Below are 16,840 nucleotides of genomic sequence, written 5' to 3' on the forward strand. Positions count from 1 at the left end.
TTACTCAGCATTGTAACACGGTGGATTCTCTGGGGATTGCTCCCTGGACACTTTTCTTCGATGGGTCCACATGTGGTGAAGGAGCAGGTATCGGCATTGTGTTAATTTCACCTCAAGGAAAGAAGTATGAGTTTTCATTGCCGATTGTTGCTACAGCGACAAATAATCAAGCTGAATACCAAGCCTTGATAAAGGGGTTAGAATTGCTGAAGGAGATACGTGCCGATGTTGTTGAAATCTTTGGTGACTCTATGCTAGTTATAAATCAATTGGCTGGAATTTATGAATGCCGAAGTGAAGCCTTGATTTCGTATTATGAAAGGTGTTTGCAATTATTGAAAGGATTTAGAGATTTTCGTCTTGAACATATCTCTCGATTGCATAATGAGGAAGCTAATCGACTAGCTCAGCATGCTTCAGGGTATCAGACCATTCAGGAAGTACTAACATCGGCAGTTGATACCGATGACTGGAGGAAAGAGATTGTCGATTATTTAAAGGATCCAGGTAGAAAGGTTGAGAGACGTATAAGGTTCCAAGCTACCAAATATGTGCTCCTCGATGATGAATTATATTATCGAACTATAGATGGAGTTTTACTCAGGTGTGTTAGCAATGATGAGTCGAAAAACTTGATGGGTGAAATTCATGAAGGAGTATGTGGGGCACATCAATCGGCTTTCAAGATGAAATGGATGATCAGAAGGAATGGGTACTATTGGCCGACTATTCTTGAAGATTGTTTTAAATATTTTAAGGGATGCCAGGGGTGTCAAAAGTTTGGTAATATTCAAAGAGCGCCTGCATCGGCTATGAATCCTATAATCAAACCATGGCCGTTCCGGGGATGGGCTATTGATCTCATTGGTCAGATTTATCCGCCATCGAGTAAAGGACATAAATTTATTCTGGTTGCTACCGATTATTTCACAAAGTGGGTTGAGTCAATTCCTCTAAAAAAGGTGACATCGGTCAATATGATTGATTTTGTGAAAGAGCATATTGTTTACCGATTTGGTATTCCTCAGACTATCACTACCGATCAGGGTACTATGTTTACATCGGGAGAATTTGATGAGTTTGCTGTAGGTATGGGAATTAAAATTTTAAATTCTTCTCCATATTATGCTCAAGCTAATGGTCAAGCTGAGGCTTCTAACAAAGGGATCATCAAACTTATTAAGCGCAAAATTGAAGAAAATCCTAGGAGGTGGCATACAGTATTAAATGAAGCCTTGTGGTCATATCGGATGTCATGCCATGGTGCAACCAGAGTAACGCCTTATCAGTTAGTATATGGACACGGTGCAGTGTTGCCTTGGGAAATTAAGGTTGGCTCTAGACGAATACGTTCTCAAAATCAGCTGACAGCCGATGAGTATAATACTCTTATGAAAGATGAGTTGGAAGATGTGGCAGGTCATCGGTTAAGGGCTTTAGTTAGTATTGAAGAAAATAAGAAAAGAGTAGCTAGATGGTATGACAAGAAGGTGAAAGTAAAAGAGTTTGCCGATGGAGATCTGGTCTGGAAATTGATTTTACCGATTGGGACTAAAAGTTCAAAGTTTGGAAAGTGGTCTCCTAATTGGGAAGGTCCATATCGGATAAATCAGTCTATTCCTGGTAATGCATATATTTTAGAAACCCTCGAAGGGGTTGTGTTTCCCAGAGCGTTAAATGGAAAATATTTAAAGAAATATTATCCTAGTATCTGGACAGATGCATAAAAGTATAAGTGCCGATAACAATACTATCGGCTAGAATTATGCAAGGGTATCAATGTCTCATAAAGTGCCGATACAATAAATAGGATTACACGTTCAGCAAGGATTGGATAGCTAATATCGCACGCAGGCGAATCTGGTCGGCTTCTTCCATTTCTTTGATATCGTCATCGGCAGCACCCTCCACAGGCTTGAGTTTCTTCTTCATGGCTAAAGCTTTGCGAGCTTGGATATCTCTTTCTTGCTGAAGGGCTTTGACGGCATTGGGTAGCTGGCTTTCTTCTTGTTGAGCATGAGTTAAGGCTGCATCGATTTCTTTCAATTCAGCCAATAGAGCTGCCTTCCTTGCCGATAGATCCAAGATTTTCTGCTTAAGTGCAGCACCCGAAGTCTGCAAGTTGACGATGCCCTTGTGCTTCTCATCAGCGATTTGTTTCAGTTGTAGCATCTCTCCTTTAAGTTGAGCTTGAGCTGCTCTATCGGCAATGCGTTGAGCAGCCCGTTGATATTGCAGTTGACGGCTTTCTAAGTGAGCTGCTGGGAAGAGTATTTCTTCAACATCGGCAGGGACCTGGCCACGAATTGTTTTGAAAATTGCCTTTGCGGGGTCCGAGTCATCTACCAGTTGGGCAGTGCTTTGCTGTAGCAAGTTCAGGAGGGTTTCCAACTTGGATTTAGTCTCTGCCGATATTGTTCCCAGTGCAAGGGAAGAACTTGTTTCCTCTCCATCGTCGTCAGAAATGTCGATGGCAAAGGAAAATAGGCTGTTCGGGGAGTCTTGTTCCTGAAAGAAAGACAAGGAGATCGATCAGGGGTAAGTATGAGTATTGTAAAATCAGATAGGTTGATCGGTTTACCTGTTTCAAGGCAATTTCCTGTGCTTGACTGGAGGAAGCAACCTGGAGTATGTCGTGTGGATCGGCTGAGCTTGCCGATGGGATATCCCCTGTGACTTCATCGGTGGTGGGCTCTTGAGGTATGATGACCGATGACGTTGGGGCAGATGTAGGGATCGGCATAGACCTTTGTCGTTTTGGCTGTGCTTCAGTATCTGTTGAAGCTTTGCGCTTTGCTTGGACATCGGCAATGATTGGCTGGGGGGTATCAACACTTGTTGGTTGTGAAGCTTGGGCATCTGGTACGTTTGCCGATGTGCCCAATTGTTGCTGCAAAACAAGTGTAAGATATGATATTTAACAGATAAAATGTAAAGTCAAGAAGCTACCTCTGAAGGAGTGGTGCTTGATATCGGCGGAATTGCCGATGATGATCCAGTAGCAGCTCTTACCCCCTGATGATTAAGGTTAATATAGTTTGTGATCGGCATAAGTGAAAATAAGCAAGGTTGTTACCTTAAAGGCTTTGACCAAGGTTGTAGCAGCAGCCGATGGAGTAGCCCTGGATGTAGCCAATTTGGACTTAAAAGTGATGGTCTTGGTACGAATCTTCTGGTGGGTCAAAGCGGCTAAGGTGGGAGCGTTGTAACCGATCGGCGATGTTGGGGAAATAGGCCGGAGGTCGAAGGGTTTCCCACTTTTGCTCACCGATGGTGCTGGGTGGTTAACCTGTTACAAGGGAATCAGTTACTGATAAATGAAAAGAAAAGCAGAAGGGAGTTCAAGGGAACTTACCGCGTCGTCAGGGATGGCATATTCAGAATCGATCATGTGCCGATATGTGTGAACAGAAGTCGCGAACAGTTGCTCTTTCCACTCTCGCCACCATTGCTTGTATGACTCGGTGATGAAAGATATTGGTGTCCAGGTGGATAAATCAACATCTGTGGTATCGGCATCAGGAGAAAGTTGTACTACCTTGTTCCAGTCTGTTCCGCAGGTGATTGTTTCCCTGGGTTTGATCACATCGGCAAAGCAGAGTTTGATTGGCAATTGCCCAAAAGCCAATTGGCGGGATACTGCCGATGGGTTGTAAAATTCATATGTGATGTTGGTGTTTTTTCCCGCTGCCGAATGTGTTTACTGGAATTGCCCTGGGAGTGATGATAGCCATCATGAGCTCATTATCTTGATTCAGAGTGTCATCGGCAAAGTTGAAAAGAAGAGGGAATCTGTTTTCTTCGTCGATATAAGGCACCCAGGCCCTATGATCACGAGAAAGGCCATTATAGAAGCTTTGAAAGAATCTGCCGATTTGGTCTTCGTTGGCTTCTGTTCCAGGAAGGACAATTATGGCTTCACCAAAATTGAGGGGTGAGCGTGTTGCCGATTCATCATCCCCGAGCACATAATCTTCAGCAATTTCTCGTGGGAATTGTTGAGCAAAAAAGTCCCATTGCAAACGTTTGTGCATATGGGCATTCAACCACATGTTGATAAACCACCACGGGCCTCCCAGGTTGCCGATGGATTCGCCAAGCAGGAGTTTCTGAGACACTTGGTGAAGAAGATGATAAGTAGAGCTCAGAAGGTATCGGCCAAGAGGAAACCTTACGCCATTAGCCAGAAGTTCAGCTGCAGGGAGGAAGGCGTTGGTTGGTCCTACTGATCGACCACAGAAGATAAATTTTTCTAACCACATATTCAGGAATGTGGCATGTTCCCTCTGGCTAGGTGTCCCGGTTTTCTGGTATTCTTGAATATATCCTGTCCAACCGCCGATGTTACGGGTATTCACTCTATATTCAGGCTTTCTACCATAGATGGAGCCTTCATCGGCAGTTGAGATGTCCAAGCCAGTAAGCATGTGGACATCGGCAAGGGTAGGGGTAGCTGGGCCATGTCCAAACATAAAAGTGTTGGTCGTATCTGACCAGAAATAAGCAGCTGCAATTATCATTGATTCATTTTTCTGCATATCGGCAATAGAGAGCCTGATACATTGGTCTAACTTTCGCTCTGCCCAGTATACTTGCATCGATCTATTGACCCTCAAATACCAATCTTTCCACCCTTTGGTGGTTTTGGGCCAAGATCGGAATGTGTCTTTCCACAAGTTCAGAGAGAAATTTTGGGCTCTAAAGGGGATTCTGTTAACCTCTGCGTTGATCAGATCGGTTGGATCTGGGTTGCCCATTGGTCCAAGGCATTGGACGTGTGGCTGATCGGTTGGGATAACTAATTTGTTGCGCAGTTCCTAAGGTTATGGAATCAAGAAGACAGAAGAAAGGAAAAATCACCAACTGAATAAATTTACAAAAGGATCAAAGTAAAAGGTAATGGAAGTGGGGCAAACCGCGGGGACGTCGAAGTTGATGGCCATTGTCTTGAGGAAGGTGGAGATACGAGCCGGGGACTTGAAGTTAGCGCCGGAGAAGGGTTCTTGTTGGTTGAGGTCGCGCGGTTGTTCGTCGGAGTCGCCGCCGGAGAGAGAGAATGCCAAGGATTGGAGGCTGAAGATAGAAAATGAGGGTTCTGGAGAAATCTATTTATAAGCCGGCCAGGATAAGGGTATTTTGGACTTATCTCTATGACGCGCGCATATAGGTCAAGGCGGTGCAGGGGGATATGGTAACTATTCGCGCGATAATCAGGGGGATTGTACAGATAAGTTAATAACAAGTAATCATGGCTTGGAAGGGATATTGATACATGATATTTTAATTCTTAAAATGGCAGCATTATCATGTTAGGATCTTGCCGATGGGTTGTTATTTTGGTATCTCAATCAAGGCAAGAGTGGTTGGCGATTGTGCGATATTTACTGAAGTGCATGAATCAAGATTAGATTTGATTGGATTTGATAACGAATCAAGTTTTGGCTTGGAGAATGAGTTACGGTAATTGGGCAAAGGCAAACGTTATCTGGAGTAAATTTCGGAGCATTAATGGTTTTATACTCCGAAATTGGGGGGCATGTGTTGACACTGTTTTTTGCACGTGTCAAAATAATCGGAGTGAACCAATCGGCAAGGGGAAAGTTATTGAATACTTTGATAGCCAGTAAAAGCTAGTTTGTAAAAATGGTTGCCGATAGCTGGTGATAATCGATGGAAAGGATGATTTGGACTCAGGCGTTGCCGATGAGGTTGGAGGAGTTGTTGTCGATGCCGATGGAAGGAGACTTAAAGACTACTGCCGATGAAACAGGGAGTATGCCGATGAAGGAAGACTTGAAGACTATTGCCGATGAAGCAGGGAGTCTGCCGATGGAAAGGACAGTGAGATTTCCATCGTAATTGAGGCGGACGGGGAAATAGATAGGAGTTAATTTCCTTTTCTGTATTTGTTAGGTTATGATTCGTGTAAGAGTCACGTGTTTCCTTAGATATGGGATTAGTGTCCTAGTTGTGTTTGGTTGTGTCTCTTTAGGTCAGGGTATAAATATGGAGTAAGGAGCAATGTAATAGGAATCAATCAATCAATATCAAAACCAACTTTTACTCCTATTTGCATCTACTTTTCGGCGACTTCGTCAATTTGCATATTTCTCTTTTTTCGAGTTCTCATTGATTCGGCGAGCTGCATCGCTTCAGTGCGATCTTCGGCGATTCTCGAGTTCCGCGTGAGCACCTCTTGGCCGTGACTTCCGGGCGTATCGCTGTTGTCAGGACCAAAGTGTTCGTTTCTTCATCCTTGTCGATTAGCAGGTCAAATCGACTGGCACGCTTTGGATATCGATTCGGGTATTAGCCCTTTGTGTTTGCAGATCACTTTTGCATCAACACAAACTCAATGCAAAATAAGTAGCATATGTGAGTGGATGTTTTCCTAGCCTAAATATAAATATGTTTGGCTCTGGTAGGAATTCAAGCTTTATCATACAGGAACTCATCATGTTGCCTTTTTATGTTTTTCAAAAGAAATCTCTAGAATTTAGTATCACTTGGAACAAGATAAACAACAGCTTAGACCTTCTCATATCATATCCGTCAATTACCTAGACTTAGATCAAGCATTTGCTACCCACGAGTTTCAAGTTCAGAGCAAATTCTCATGTCAAAACAATCATATCCAAAACTCCAAAGAATTCAAGGCTGAAAACTAGATACTTGAAAGTAATTACATCAGAGCAACTATTCATCATTTCCATTATAAAAGATTATCTTTAAGTTCCTTTTATTTATTCAACTCTTAAAAACAAAAATTAAAGCAAACTTTATACACACTCTTTTTATTTGGTTTTCATTTTTAGATCACACCTTACTTTATATAAAGGATAAATGCAAATTTTTATTTGGTTTTTTAGTTATGCATTTTTTTAATATAAGATAAACTCAAAAATAAATAAAAGGAAAAGGAAACAAAATACTAGAAAAAACTTACCTTAGATAATGGGGGATCCTCCTCCCCGAAGCTGGATGTTGTTGTAGTCGATCAGAATGGCGGGTCGAAGTGGCATTTCTGGAACAGATAGTTCCAGTTCTCATTCTCTTGCTGCTGATGTTGTTGGATGTTGGTGATGCGGTCTCCCACTTCTGCTTGCCATTGGGAGTGCTGGTGAAGCGTGTTCTGGATGTCTTGCTATGTCTCTTTAATAGTTGTCAACCTCGTGTCGAGGCGGGCGTGCTCCATCTGTTGATCATGGTAGCCCATTGGCTGATCATGATAGCCACGGGCAGAGAAGGACATACGTCCTCCCTGGTGGCCTCTTGAAACTTCTTCATAGGACTGTTGCTGGTAGTAGTCGAAGTTGCCATGGTGCCATTGCTCACTTGTGCCCTACTGCTAGGAGCTCTCAGAGTGTTGAGGAGCGGGCTGCTCTCAATTAGCATGCTTGGACTGGTACACACCGAAAGATCCTGGCTGATCCCAGCCTGCATAGCCAGTGAAAGCCGGTCCCTCCGGAATCGGATCATCGCCACGGTACCTAGGCTGCGGGTTGTGAGTAATTCTCGCAGAAGCACTTCTGCAAGGTGCTGCCTCCTTCACCTGTAGATCAAAGAAAAGAATTCACTGCATACAAACCGAGGTTCCCATCTGGTAACGGAATCTCAGTTGTATACCCCAAATACACCATGACAAGTTGACTATTATTGTTCTTTTTTAGCATGTGAGCCTGGACAAAATATTCATAATTGATGTACCAGCGGTCAATATCTTCAATATAAGCAACAGAAGCATTTTCTAAAAGACCCAAATTGTGGGCGATAAGGGTGATCAAAGAGGTACACCCGACATCTCCCTTGAGTTCAAAAACTTCCTTCCATTGTTTCATCATAAGTTTAACAGGTGAAACCTTTCTTCTCTTAACCATGGCATAAAGTAACTTGAGTTCATCAATCCTTATGGTGCGAAAATCATTTCTAGGAAGTAAGGAAAATCCTAGCCATTTATGCATGAAGCGCAGGGTAGGGTGATGAATATCACTAGTGTGAGGACGGTGGCAAGTAAGTTCTTTGGATATTTCTCTCTGGAATTTTGTCCTATCAAAATCTTGCAAAGTCGAATCTATGTCAACTACGCATTGTGCATTGAATCCTAGAAGCTCACTAAACTATTTCCAGAGGATAGAAAAATCTTTCCCAAACAATCTAAATGTGACTTCAGAATCAGTGGTTTGCAAGGTGCATAGAAATTCCACGGTTAAGAGTTTAGATCCCAGCTCATCAATATGCCAAACAATTTTCCAGCCAACAATTTTAAATATGATTTTGAATTTAGCATTCATACCTGTTGATTGCAGAAGGGCTAGATCATAGACAGAAGTGTGAATGAACCTCTGGGTTTTTAGCTTCTTGTAGGCCTCCTTCTCCATCTTGTTCCCAAGCTTGAGATGCTTCTCTTCTAGGAGAATGTTCTTCTCAGCTGAAGATGACTGCGGTGGCGCTTTGACAGCGGGAGATGGAGCGTCGATCTGCTTGTCAACGCTCCCCCGGGAAGAAGAGCCTCTCGTCGAACGGAACGATGTCACGTGCTTGAGCTTGCTTACAAACTTGCTCATCTTCCTACAAAATAAACAGACAACACAACTCGTGGAATGGATTAGTAAAACAAAAATTCAACGGTTAGCGTCCAGAAGTTAGTCGTTCGAGGGTTAGTTGTTCGAGGGTTAGTCGTCCTTGAAATGAATTTTCTAATCAAGATTTTGGCACAACTTTCACCATAATCTTTTTATTTTCTCTTAATTTTAACAGCACTTCCACTCTTAACTTCTCTCACTCTTTTTCAAATTTTTGACAGCACTTTCACTCTTACTCTTTTTCAACTTTCCTAACCCCAATAACACTTCTATTAAGTGGATTTTTGAACTACGAACTTGGGGAAATCGAAATTTCAAACTTGGATGCTAGATTGTAAGTGTGTGTATGGCCGAGAGCAAGCAGGAGAGGTGCCATTTATAGGCGACGCAGCAGCAGGCCGGCTGGCCAAGTGGTGGGGCTAGCTAGCCCTCCACGGTGGCCAACTGACCTCCCCTTCCTCTAGATATTTCTTTGCTTCATACTCAAGCAAAAATGGATGGTCGTCGGTGGAAATTCGGTGGAGAAATGGCATGAGTGGAGATGGAGGTGATGGGTGGTGGTTGAGTGGGCTCTCCATGTTTCCTGTGGGTCCCAATTGTATGTATTTTTTAATGTATACACATGTATATATATGCAATGCAAAAATATTTTATGATACTATGAAATATAAGAAGATAAATGAATGATATTTTAAATTTTTATGCCTCCATGGTAAATATTTATTACGGGTTTTTATGCTCCATAAAAAATATTTACATGGGGCTTGGATTTATATAATGCCATGATAAGAGTTCTTATTTTATAATGCAGGTGTTGGAAAAGTAAATATACTAAGATAAAATGATTAATGCAATGTGAAAAAAATAAATATGGATAACTACCGATTTTATCTCCCGGCGAGGGTTCGGGATTTTAAGTCTGCCGAACTGGACTTCTCCAATCATGTTTATTCCTCGGGTGCATCAATTGGTCTCGGAGATGGAGACCTTGATGGCTGTTCTTGCTTCTCATGCCACTCTAATGTAGAGCATTGTTTCGGTCTTGGCTTAAAGGCGAATCGCTCTTCCTTGCCATTGATATGGAATTTAATTTCTCCGGCTCCAACATCAATGTGGGCATTTGTAGTGCTCAGGATGGGTCTCCCAAGTATGAGGGGTGTATTCATGTCCTCCTGCATATCAAGCACCACAAAATCCACTGAAATAAAGAAGTTTCGTATTTTTACCAGAATATTCTCGGCGATTCTTGCAGGATAGCGAACCGATTAGTCGACTAGTTGCAAGCACATCGATGTTGGTGTGAGTGTTGAATAATTGAGCTTGTCGAAAACCTTCTTGGGCATGACACTAATGCTAGCGCCAAGGTTGCATAGTGCATTCTCAAAGTTTTGGTTTTTGATTGAGTAATCAGTAGTGGGACATCCTAGATCCTTCTTCTTGACAGGTGATGTGTTCAGGATGGCCGCGCTACACTCCTATGTTAGCTTGATTACTTCAGTGGTGGGTAGTGGTCTCTTGTTCAAAATGTCTCTGAGGTACTTTGTGTAGGTGGGTACATGTATGGCATCTAGTAGAGGAATATTGATATATAACTTTTGAATTACCTCTATGAACTTACCAAACTGCTCATCCATTTTGGCTTTTCAATTTCTGCGTGGAAATGGTAGGAAGGTAGTGTCATGAAAATCTTATATCATTTCTTGTGATTGTGGCTCAACTTCTTCAACTTCATCGTCCTTCTTCTCCTCTTGTACTGCTACCGGTGTCTTACTTGTCCTTGTTGGATATGGCGAATCACGAGTAGACTTGCCACCTCTTGTGGTTATGGCGTTGACCTTTTCAAGGTTAGTGGCAAAAGGCAGAGCAGTGACCAGCTGAGCTAATTATGAGTCTATCTTTTTATTATATCTAAGTTGGTCTTTGATGGCAGAAGAAAAACTTTCCATTTTGGTATTTATGTTTTCTAGGACCTTATCATTAAAAGCAAGCTTTTTAGAAATATTCTATCACACCCCAAATTTCCTGTTTTGGGATGTGACTAGAAAGCACTAAAACAAAACAAATGGTTTTTACTATTTTCTAAAAATTTTCCAACTTTAATTAAGTTGTTGACATTTTAGATGGGAAAAATGTGAGTTTCTAGAATTTTTGCAGTTTAATTTAGTGGTTTGTTGCATTACATGCCTTTGCATTGAGTTTATGTATAAAAATGAATTTAAATATTTTCAAGATACGCCTAGGTTTTGATCGCAACTTCATCTCTCTAAACATCAAATCAATCTATAAAATTCAAATAAAGTCTTTTGCCGAGATCCTACTTAACCCTATCCCAACCATCTCTCTCTCCTCTTCTTTTTGGGCTCCTATTTCTTTTTGATCTAGTCTTCTCTAAATCCCTAAATCTATGCTAGGTGGCTGATCGTTGCCTCTCTCTTCTCTCACACAATCATATCTTCACTTTGGTGAAGTCCAATCAATCACACGTCACTTGTAATGTTAATCTCAATTTAGGACAAGCCCATATCAACCAATCTCCCCCGCATAGTTGGTTTGTGCAGCCCAAACTTCTCCTCTCGTTCACTAATCGACCAAACCCAATTCTAGTTGCACCTTTTCCCGTCTCATGCCCAAATACACAATCTTAGCCCACTTCCAAAATAGTCCCGCACCTTCTCTTTTTGGCTAATGGATCAAGCCGAGTATCTTCTCTTGCTTCGGGCCAAGTCCAAACCAACCCAAACCTCTTCTCTCCCTCTTCCACTAGGCCACCACTAGGTTGACCTCCTCCCTCTCTCATGTGAAAACACCCCCTCCCTTCTTTCTGTTTTGCTCGACAAACACAGGAGCTGCCCCCGTCTCTGTCCATGCAAAACAACTACTACACATAATGCTCTCGCAAAATTCTTTGGCCCCTTAATTCCATCAGTTACTCTTTTTTCTTTTCATGACATGCAGACACCATCCCTTGCGCAACTTCCCTTCCTCATGCAAAGATAATTCCTCTCTTTATTTCCTTGACTCCATCAATTGTCCCCTCTCCTCAATTGCATGCAACAGCAATGTTTCCTCTCCTCTCCCTCCCTCACAACCAGATGGATGCCTTCTCTCCACTCTTTCTCTCTTCCCCATGGTGCCTCCTCTCTCCCTCATCTAAAATAACAGCAGCACATAATGCTCTCCCTTGATTCCCTTGGTCACACATCTCTCTTCAATTCTCTCTTGACAGCACCCCTTTACTCCATCGGTTTTGCTCTCTCTTCAATTGCATGCATGCAGAAAATAGCAGCCATATCTTCTCCCTCTCTCACTCTCACGCACAAACAGAAGGCCAGCCTCCTCTTCTCCTCCCTATCTGCCATGGACGCCCTCTCCTGTTCCTCTACATCCCTCTCCATCCTCTCCATCAAATTGGAGCGCCCTCACTGCGACGAATCCGTTTGCTGCTGCACACCTCTCCCCATCGCCGGAATCCTGGAATCCTTCACATCATGCTGCAGTAAGGGCTATGAACTTCTTTGATCTTCATTGTCAAACTCATGTTCATCATGTCCCTCTCTATTGTGACCTCTCAAGGAAAGCCACGGTGTTGTAGCGCTTCACGAAGGTCACCCCAATGTGTGTTGCCGTCTTCACGAACCTACAGCAGAACCCCGTCGACCGCCATCACTACTGCTTCTGTACAGGCCACGGTGAGGCCGTCCCTCCCTCACCCCTCTCTGATCTTGCGTCCTATTTCCCAACTCATGCATCCCTTTGATGTATCATGAGGTGTGGATGATCCCCAAAGTGGATTTGGCGCTGCTCTGTTGATTGCTGGCTTTATCATCACCCCTCGTCGACGCCGGCTGCCATCACCTTCATCTCCAACTATTCCTAATCCCAATGGGAGAACCACACATTACCCTCTATCTTATATGTTGATCTATATCAGCGTTTGGTCATCTTAATTCAAGTGGGATAGATGCCAGGCGCAGTTTTCGCCGCGAACGTGTTGCTGTCTTTCGCGGGCAGCAGCGTTGCTGCTGGTTGTCAAGCACGTTCCCGACAATCCGCATCTCCATTTCGCAATTCCTTTGATCCACATGTGTATTATATACTTGCACACATCTCTAAAAATTTATTTGGCCAGAGGAGCCACGACGCTGAAGATTTTGATCCAATCGTGCTTGCTGCTCCTGCATCCTTTCAGCAGCACCTTTGCCGATTGGCATGCACGTTCCTTGAGTTCCTGCCCTCCAGTCATCGATCCCTTTGATCATGATGTTGTTCATTAACTTGCACATGGCTCTGGAAAAAATTCATGGCCCAAAAAAATCCAAGATGAAAGAGATATCATCTTTTCCATGTCCGCTATCTCTGCTGTTTCAGCAGCAGTGCGCCTCTGAATGGCAGTCATGTTCCCTCTTAACCGTTTGTCAAATAATGAAACCCTTTTACCACAGTGTAGATATCATCCTTACACAAACATCTGTAAAATGCCTCGGCCATAGGAGTTCAGATTCTGGAGATATCATCATCTCCGTGTTCCCTGCTCTGCTGCCCTGGCTGCTGCACCCCTCAGAATGGCATTGTCATTCCCTGCTATTCCGACGCCCAAATCACCAAGCCCTTAAATCTACATGTTCATTATATCCCTGCACATGATTCCACAAGTTGGTTCATCTATGCAATCCACGATGGCCGAGATATTGAGGCCATAGTATCTGCTACTCCTGCTGTCCAGAAATCAGCCATGCCACTCGCTTTGTGTTCGCGCTCCCCAGCTCACAGGTGGTCAAACCACCATGCTCTTTTGCTAAAACATACTACATGTAGTCCAGAACAAGTCCACAAAATGTATTTCTAATGGGTGCAGCTATGACCATAATCCAGTGATCATAATTTCCGCTGTCCACCGACGTGCATGTCCTGGATGGCTGGATGCACAGCGCGTCACCATGTTCTCCGCTAAATCAGTGTTTGAATCAGTGAGCCCTCAGGTGTGGTTGTGTGTTTATTAGATGCATATGATCCAGCCAAGTTTCAAGCCTAGAAAATCAGTGTTGCCCTTCCTTTCGATGGCCACAATCACTGCTACCCGCCGAACAGGCATGTTCTGCCGGTGCACAATTCACTACAGTTGTGTCCATCGTTAATCTAGCTTTTCACCTTAGTGCAGCCACTTGTCAAAATATGTTCCATGTGTTCTCTACACAAATCCACAGTCATCTACAATTCATCTATTAACCCATGTGCTATGTAAATCTTTCAAGTTAGCACTTATCGATCACTCTTATTCCATTCCTATCATTTACTGAACCATCTAGCTTCTACCTTCGATCTTTCATGTCTTTTAAACCACAGCTCTCTTTAGTAGTTTTTGCGCTGAAGTGATCGTAGTTACAAGCCCTACGTGTTTAAAACCTTTATGTCTTGTTTTTGTAATGATTGGTGTATTGTTTCTAGGTTTGTTTAAGATGCTTGTTTGTTTGCTGCTGACGTTAGAGTGGAGCTACATGAGGAGCAGATCTTTGAGAAGTAGAACCATCAGCAAGTGTTTGGAAGGCAAGTGTAACAAAGGCTTCCTTGTACCTATGAACAATATTTAATTCATACATATACATGTGTCTAATTTGAAATGCCTATAAGAAATTTACCTAGATGGTTCTTGTACCACATATCCTTGTTTCCTATGGGTTGGTATGCATGTTGGATAATTGCTGCCACGCAGAGCCAAAGATAATAATTTAACTTGATTAATGATATATGCAATGTGATAAAATGGTGCTTTTTGGTAACATGGACCAGGGGGCTAGAGCATGGGGTTTTTAGTGCTCTAGATTTCTCTCTCTAAGGACTTAATCCTGAAGCGGCCACCCAGAAGGTACCGTACAACCCTGAGTATCACATGGCTTTGATCTTAATCAAGTAACTACTACGTCTCTAGCTTGTTAGTGGTTACCGAAAGGCGCAAGAGGGGGCACTAGTCGGTATGGATCTTTTCCTACCATGGTGTGTGCTATGCCGTGACCATGAGTACCACTCCTGAAGGAGGGCTCCATACGACTAGACGGCTGAAACCTTAGCGGCTACTAACTTGTTAGGGTGTCTAGTGAAAGGTTACGTAGTGAGACCCTGCCGCACTTCCTTGGAGGAGGTGATATGGGGTCGACGGGCCCCTGGCATACAGGAATCACGGCTCAGCGGGTCAAATTGTACAAATTCTGCAGAATTCTTTGAAATGATATATCAGCTGTGCTCACGGACACGAGCGGCCTGGAACCTTCTTGATTAGTGGTTACTGGATGGTATGGGAATGATCAAATATTGATTAATATTACTTTTCACCTGGGTTGGTTTATCACTAAAGTAGTGACTCAACTTTAATAAAATATGACTAACTAAAAATGCTAACAGCAGTCAAACAGTGTCAAGCCTTTGAGCCTTCATGAACCCCTTTGTTATACTTGTTGAGTATGGTGCGCTCACACTTGCTTTACATACAATTAACAAAAATTCCGGATGGGTATCAGATGATGGTTCAAGTGAAGAGTTCTTGTGGAGTTCAATGATTACTAGGCGAGTGTTCCCCCAGTCAACCGTCCCCGTGAAGTATGGAGATCCGAAGAGAAGATATAGAATAGTTTCCGCTATGCTTTGTAATAGATGTTGTAACTATGTTTCGATATATAATAAAGCATTGTTATTGATATTCTCCATATTTGTCGCTATATGTGTCGTGTGGACATCTTGGGCACACATATAGTTAGCGCTTGGTATTCTTTGGAAAACCAGGTGCGACATATTCTCATTAATCCTAGCTTGTTCTAAGATCAAGTCTCTTAAGAATGGTTGCTTAGGATTGGAAGAATTATAGTAATTACTTGGGTTCTTACCTTAGAAATTTGAGCGTTGTTGTTGTTGATTCCATCTTTGTCTCTGTTGTTGTGGAGCAGAATTATTGATGACAATATTTACATCTTCTTGATATTCAGGGAAATCAACCCCCAAATATTCTCCACATACATTTTGGAAATTAAAAGCATCTTGAATGGACTGACGATCCTTCTTGTAATTGGCTCGCTGTTCAAGCCAATTCAACAGTACGTCCATCTTGGTTGAAAGTGCACACACACCTCTTCTGGTACTTCTTCGCTCTTATTGCATGATTGAATATTGCAGTGAGACCAGCCTTGATTAGAGGCTATCTTCTCCATAAGAGTTTCAGCCTTTTTAAGAGTGAGTGACATGAATGCTCCTCCAGTAGTTGTATCAAGTTGTTCATGAGCTTTTTGAGTTAATCCATGGTAAAAGCTCTGCATGAGCAACCAATCTTACATCCCATGATGAGGACAATCTGAAATGTATTCTTGGAAACGTTCACATGCTTCTAGAATGGTCTCTCCTTTCTACTGTTGGAAATTGGAAATCTTTCCTCTTAAGGCATTGGTCTTGCCTATAGAGAAAAACTTTGCTAGTAAGGCCTTTGAACATTTTGCCCATGTATTGATGTCTTCTTTGTTGGTGTAGAACCACTGCTTCGCCCTTCCCACTAACGAGAATGGAAACAGGCAGAGTAGTATGATATCTTGAGCAACGTCCTTGATGGTGATTGTGCTGCTAATCTTTAGGAAATTCTGAAGATGAGCACTAGCATCTTCATGTGCCTTTTCGCTGAATGGAGTAGCTTACACCATGTTGATGAGGCTTGGCTTGAGTTTGAACTCAAGGTTGTTGGTTTTGAGTGTTGGTCCAGTGTGAATGTTCTCCGTGCTTGGAGCAGAGAATTTACGCAGTCTTTTCAGCTATAGCTTCAGAAACTAGTGTTGAGTTTCCTCTTGATTGATTTGATTCTGATTGAGAGTTGTTGGTGAGTCACAACCAATCCTGCAATACCATGTATAAGATATGAACAAAGACAAACAAGGGTAAGCCTGCTAAACCAGAGGTATAAAGTTATGATCTCGTCTATAAGTATTTATTTGATCAATTCTCTTAGCCTTGTGCCCCTCCCCTGCAACGGCACCAGAAATGCTTGTTGGCATTTCTTAGCATCACTCTTTACTAAGTTGTCATCCCTAGCAATGATGCCAGAAATGCGTTGTTGGTAATTATTGAGAACACTTGTAAATTTATATATATATATATTAAGTAATTCGCAAGCGCACAGATAATATACATGATGGTGCTTGTTGGCATTTCTAAACGTAATCACCAAGTATGGAGTTAGAATCCATCCCCGGCAACGGCGCCAGAAATGCTTGTTGGTATTTCTTAGC

The 16,840-nt window shown here is 42.6% G+C and overlaps 1 long non-coding RNA gene and 1 other non-coding gene across 2 annotated transcripts; both read left to right on the forward strand.

The window, feature by feature from the left end:
• Positions 1-11,942: 11,942 nt before the first annotated feature.
• LOC136540705 (uncharacterized) lies at positions 11,943-15,194 on the forward strand. The gene is made up of 4 exons (XR_010780018.1): positions 11,943-12,078; positions 12,156-12,271; positions 14,028-14,126; positions 15,095-15,194. It is a non-coding gene; the product is annotated as an uncharacterized lncRNA (long non-coding RNA).
• A 705-nt stretch (positions 15,195-15,899) lies between these two features.
• On the forward strand, positions 15,900-16,006 carry LOC136541145 (small nucleolar RNA R71). Its single transcript, XR_010780239.1, has one exon. It is a non-coding gene; the product is annotated as a small nucleolar RNA R71 (small nucleolar RNA).
• The last annotated feature ends 834 nt before the right edge of the window (positions 16,007-16,840 follow it).

This window comes from Miscanthus floridulus, chromosome 2, assembly GCF_019320115.1.
Source record: "Miscanthus floridulus cultivar M001 chromosome 2, ASM1932011v1, whole genome shotgun sequence".
Taxonomy (NCBI): domain Eukaryota; kingdom Viridiplantae; phylum Streptophyta; class Magnoliopsida; order Poales; family Poaceae; genus Miscanthus; species Miscanthus floridulus.